Source organism: Amblyomma mixtum, chromosome 9 (assembly GCF_055824585.1).
Source record: "Amblyomma mixtum isolate Tamu chromosome 9, ASM5582458v1, whole genome shotgun sequence".
NCBI lineage: Eukaryota > Metazoa > Arthropoda > Arachnida > Ixodida > Ixodidae > Amblyomma > Amblyomma mixtum.
The window spans coordinates 94,077,551-94,083,550 of NC_143020.1; the positions used below are offsets into that span (position 1 = coordinate 94,077,551).

The window sequence follows — 6,000 nt, forward strand, 5'->3', positions numbered from 1 at the left end:
ACAGACGCCGGAATGTCCTCGAGCGGCATTCCCGCGCATTTCGAACGCGCGTTCACACTCGGTGTAGGTGAAACGCTCGCTCCACCGGGCAGGCAGACGCGGCTTCCGTGGCAATCCAGGCGCTCACCCAACGCGCGTCTCGGGGTTAGTCGGCGTTCCGCTGTAGCCATGCCGTTGTCTTACCCCACGACGAAGGCTTCTAGTGGTTGTATTAAAATGACCAAGTATGCAACCAAGGAAAGCCATGTATTACCAAGCCTAGCCACCAATATGCTTCGCATCTGACTAGGCTCAACCTTAGCTAAGCCTCAGCCATAATTTTTTTGTCCGGTTCCTCGTCGGCGCCGTGGCTTAGTTGGTTAAAGCGCCTGTCTAGTGAACAGCAGATCGTGAGTTCGAATCTCGCCGGTGCCTTCGTTTTTTTAATAATTTGCTCGCATAATAACGCGATAGCCTTAAGGCTTCCCTTCTCCGAAAATCCGGCGCCGTCGTCGGCGTTGTCAGCGAAAAATCGGACGAAGTAGGGTGGCCACATCCACCCATGGTCGCCATTCTCTGGCCGTCCTGTGGACACCCCGAACCTGGGGCACAAGTTTCTGTTCGACCTTGTGTAGCCAGCCATGGCCAAAAAAAAAGTCCCACCACGTGACGTTCTCAAGTTATTCTAGGTCACGTGACCTTGTGGCGTCATCACAATCCGCCTACCGAATTGTGAGCAAATTTCTCACCCTGGCAGTCAGCAGTTCAATTAACGATTGGTCGCGACAAGTTTCTCGGGTCTCAGAGCAACCTGAGTGTCACAAGCTTCACCGATGGCAGCACCTGTCATCGCAGGGCAGTGGCGCATCGCTTAACAGCCTCGTAACTTCGCCAGCACCGGTATGAGGCCTCCCAGGAATCTTTGAATGGTAAGTAGATAATGACCAATTCCGCATATATGGGCATTAGCACAATAATGCTATCACGTCATGATCTGCAGGTTTAGCTTAAGTACGTCTTTCAAATGTTTTTTGCTGGTTCCTTGGTGATTGTGTTGATTGAATTTGTTGCTCTAATAAACACTAAGAGGTACTGTCGTTTTATTAAGCGCGCACGCCACACCAGCAGATTCTTGGACAATACTTTCCATACTATTCCATTTGGTAATGAACTTCGAAGTCCTTGCCATATTATTTTTACATAAAACCTGTGCTGTCTTCCGACCCACGCCCCCTCCCTCCCTTTTCTATCTCCTATAGCTCAGGTTAACCTGGACGGCTTTCTATTAAAGTAGAAAGTGAACACGTCAACGTATAGTTGGATCATAAGGCGATAGCGGCAGCTTACTTAAAGACGAGCGACGCACGAAAGTGGAGAATATCACGTGGTGTAGGTAGACCTGATCACTAGAGGCTGCCTATCTAGGTCACACTCCCGGCCGCGGCGGCTAGAATTTCTTTGGAGGAGAAATTCTAGAGGCCCGCGTACTGTGCGATGTCAGTGCACGTTAAAGAACCCCAGGTGGTCGAAATTTCCGGAGCCCTCCACTACGGCGTCTCTCATAGCCTTAGTCGCTTTGGGACGTTAAAGCCCATAAACCAAACCAAACCAAACCATCTAGGTCACACGTATGAACCTCCACCGCCTAGGAGAGGCGGCTAAAGCTCAGTTGGTAGAGCGGTGGACTGTAGAGGCTACCCAATGCGGGCATCCATAGGTCGCTGGTTCGAATCCGGCTCGACGGAGGTTGCATTTTTTTTTCTCTCAGTTCCGCCGCAGGGTCATATATACTTTCAATGTGCATATATGATATTCCAAACTAGGACAGTATCATTCGTAAACTTCGCATTTCGACCTCTTTTAAAAAGTGCGCTTGGAAAATTTTATGCACTATGCGACCGACATACGATATTGACCACACATCAAAAGTTCAGAAGTGAACCCTCTGAGATTTACCCGAGGTGTCCCAAAAATGTATTTTTTTAGTAGTTTTGTGTTTCTTTTAAGTCAATGGGACTCGAACAAGTATGATTTGTAGAAACTTTAGGATGTGCAAGCTTCTTATTTAAAATGTTGAATGGCTGTCACACATTCAAAGCGAGGAACGCTAGGCTTATCAGAAAGAGAATTACGGGACTTCTAATCAGTGCTGACTGAAAAATGCACTGGGTGTCCAAGCCACTCCTTTTCAGGCCTTTACGGCATGTAGTTTGTACAAATTAAATAAATCAATATCCTTACTGCCCGGCCCAAAGTTTTTCCATTCGTTTCGCTTGGCTCAGCCAATGCCCGGAATCTTTCAGTTTTGTGCGGAGCAATGCGCCGACACACTGATGTTGGTTTGTTACTATAAGTTCGCAAAGTATTTGCCATATACAAAGAACAAGCATTTCCACAAGCGAATGAGATAATTAAGGTAATAAAATGAAAGTTCTAACTCAAGAACATTTTTCTCGGTAGAGCGCGATGCTCATAAATTGCAGCTCAGTTATAGACGGTACTCAAAGCGCTGAGCACCGCGTCTAGGTCACACCTCAAATCACTACAGCCCAGCGAAACAGGCAGAGCTTTAAAACAAGTTCACTCGATTTCTCAGTTGATAGAGGGGTGGACTGTATGGTTTCTGGCCACGCGGACATCCACAGGTCACTGGTTCGAATCCATCTCACGATACATCTATTGAATTTTTTTAAAGTTCTGTGATAACCTGTTAACATCGGTGTTTTCGATAATGGTGTAACCAGACTATAAAGCTAGAAGCCTACGGCGCCAGTAGCTCCTTTCCCCCCTCTCGCCGGTTACTACCGTGTCCGTCGGAAGTCTGGAGGGGTTAGGAATGGTGACAGCGGGTCGCGCGCTTCTGACGCTGTCCAAGGCTGCGGGGATTGGGGAGCAAGTCTGCGAACAGCCTTGTCGGGATTGCAAGAGGCCGACGACCGTTTCCCATTGAAAAGAGATTAGCTCTCAAGTGGGTGGGGGTCAGTAAGGTCGCCGATTTCTGAAAACCCCGACTGTCTAGCTAAGCAGTGGACTTTACTGGAGCCTCTAGAGTTGGGCTCTGGCGAGCACTGGGCTCCGCCCACTTGCATCTACAGTGCCATTGCAGCGGTATTGGTCGAAATTTGGCGAGAGCAGATTTGCTAGAGCTCCGCCCAATTATCGAAAGGATTAAAAGCCCGCTGCGAACAAAGAGCAGAGAGGAGGGAGCGCGCCGAGTCTCGGTCTCGGCCGCCCATCTTTTAAACAGCCTTTTCTCTTAGTACTTGTATTTTGCTCCAGTCTTCAATAAATCAGTTTTTTTCTGTCAAGAAGTTTGGAGTTGCTCCCCAGCCGGCAATGTGTCGCCGGACGAGTGGACGAAGACGTCAAGTGCCCAGCATTCGATAAGACCAACCGGTCATTCCGACGACAATCCGGAGAAACTTAACTGGTGTTGTGACCAGGATCGTCTGAGCGGCTTTCTGCAGAGCGGTTGGAGGCAGTACCTTCCGAAAGTTTGACGGGGCGACATCTTGGCGAGAAGCCCCGGGCGCCAAGTTCCAACTGAGGCGACATCATCGGGAGCCGAGGCTACACGACAGCGCCAAGGAGTGAGCGAAGAGAGACCGACAGTGTAGGCGCCGCGACTTCGGCGGCACCTGCGGTTGCTGACTTCATCGGCCTGGCCCTTCTTTTAAACAGCTTTTTCTTTTAGTACTTGTATTTTTCTCCAGTTTTCAATAAATCAGTTTTTTCTGTCAAGAAGTTTGGAGTGGCTGCCCCAACCGGCAACGTGTCGCCGGAGGAGTGGACGAAGACGTGAAGAGCCCAGCATTCGACCAGACAAACCGGCCATTCCGACAAGTTACGGAAGAAAATCAACTCAGACGAAGTGACCACTTGAAGACTACAAGAGCTCTTCGACGCCTCTGATTGGCTCTCAGAATCATGACGTCACACACGAATTATTACATCGCACAGCACAAGGGCGCCTTCGCCTCCAACGCTCTGCCACCGCCTCCAACGATATGCAGCAGCCGCGGCCAGGATTCAACACTGTGGTTAAAATTGTAGAAACAGTCACAGGCTCGGAGTCGGTATGTTCAGCTTAACCATAGCAAACGAATAGCGAAACTTTCAGCTGTACTTCGAATGAATGCCACCCGCACACTTGCTCGAAAGAACGTTCACTTACCGGCACCTTTTGTAGCGTCAAAGTATTCATTTCATCATCATGATGATAATTAAAGTTACCAGCGAGCCCTCTTTCTCCCTGACCTCTGTTAGCAATCTATGCAAACTGTGAGTTTCCAGTGTCCCATACAATATGCTTGTAACACCAATACATTCCATTAATCTTAAACGGCGCCTTTCATGCCACCCAAAGCAGGCGATCTAGGCGCATGACTTCCATTCAAAATCACCTGGTCGTAGAGAGACTCAATGTCGTTTCCTTCAAGCTTATTTCACCTCGAAATATTTAGCATGCAGGACGAGCTGCAGCGTTGAAAAAAAGACTGCCTCCAAAGGGAACGATACTGTTTCTTCCTCCATTTTACAAAGAAAAAGGATTCTCGTTGAGCAATAGTCGGCCAATATTGGAAACTTTTTCACTTGTTTCCCGTCGGCGCCGTGGCTTAGTTGGTTAAAGCGCCTGTCTAGTAAACAGGAGATCGTGAGTTCGAATCTCGCCGGTGCCTTTGTTTTTAAATGCTTGGCATATAAACGCAATAACGTTATGACTCCCGTTCTGCGTCGGCGACGTCGTCAGCGAAAAATCGGCCGAGACAGGGCGGCCACGTCTACCCACTCTGGCCGCTCTATGGCCAACCTGGGGCACACGATTCTGCAACCCGCCATGGTCGAAAAATGAGCAGGTAGCGTGACGTTTTCACGGTAATCTAGGTCACGTGACCTTGTGGCGTCATCACAATCTGCCTACCGAATTCTTGCCTTGCACATGCTAAAAGTGTCTACAAGTCATGCTTGTTCGAGTCCCATTGTCCAAAAAGAAACACAAAACTACTCAGGAAATACATCCTTGGGATACCTCTGTTACAAATCACAGGTTTGTTTTCTGAAATTTTTATGAGCGATCAATATCGTATATCGGTCGCATAGTGCTTAAATGTTTCCAAGCACACTTTTTAATAGAGGACTAAATGCGAAGTTTACAAATGAAAGTGTCCTTGTTTGGAATTGCATATCATATGCACTATGAAAGTAATATGTCCATGCGGTGGAACCGAGAGAAAAAAAATACAGCCTCCGTCGAGCCGGATTCGAACCAGCGACCTATGGATGTCCGCAATGAGAGAGCCTCTACAGTCCACCGCTCTACCAACTGAGCTATCGACGGGGCGGGCGAACAGCTTTTGAAGCCTTGCCTAGGCGGTGGAGATTCGCACTTGTAACCTAGATAGGCAGTCTCTAGTGCTCAGTTTATTCCATACCACGTGATATTCTCCACTTTCTTGCATCGATCGTCATTGGCCTGAAGAAAAACGTTTACTCAGGTGGGCACCGTTTCTTCAGGGATGGCAGCTGGCAGTTAAATTAATTATTGGTCGCGAAAAACCGTTCGGGTCTCCGAGCGACCTGGGTGTCCCAAGCTCTACCGATGGCAGCATCTGCCATCGCAGGGCAGTGGCGCATCGTCTAACCGCCTCGTAACTTGGCCAGCAGTGGTATCAGGACTCCCAGGAATCTTTGAATGAAAAGTAGAGAATGACCAATTACGCATATATGGGCAACTAATCCATTGACGATATTGCGTCATACTCTTCGGGCGGAGCTTAAGCATGTCCTCCATTTTGTTTTTTTGCTGATTCCCTAGTGACTGTGTTGATTGATTCAATTTAGTCCGGGCTAAATTTTTCGAAGTGACCGGGGCCAAACTTGGAGGTCGGCATCATGCCGGGCAAGCCCAATTATGGCTGGACATAGATTTTTGTCAAAATCGGCCTAGGATTCCCGGGGTGGCCTGGGCCAAATTATTACCGCTTCGCGTCACAATTTCTATGACAACAAGCGATGCGCAAT

At 48.5% G+C, this 6,000-nt stretch overlaps 3 non-coding genes across 3 annotated transcripts; 2 read left to right on the forward strand and 1 right to left on the reverse strand.

Moving 5' to 3' along the window:
• The first annotated feature begins 340 nt into the window (after positions 1-340).
• On the forward strand, positions 341-414 carry TRNAT-AGU (transfer RNA threonine (anticodon AGU)). Its single transcript has one exon. It is a non-coding gene; the product is annotated as a tRNA-Thr (tRNA).
• Positions 415-4,584: 4,170 nt separating this feature from the next.
• TRNAT-AGU (transfer RNA threonine (anticodon AGU)) lies at positions 4,585-4,658 on the forward strand. The gene has a single exon. It is a non-coding gene; the product is annotated as a tRNA-Thr (tRNA).
• A 567-nt stretch (positions 4,659-5,225) lies between these two features.
• On the reverse strand, positions 5,226-5,317 carry TRNAY-GUA (transfer RNA tyrosine (anticodon GUA)). Its single transcript is given in 2 exon segments — positions 5,226-5,261; positions 5,281-5,317. It is a non-coding gene; the product is annotated as a tRNA-Tyr (tRNA).
• Between the last annotated feature and the right edge of the window lie 683 nt (positions 5,318-6,000).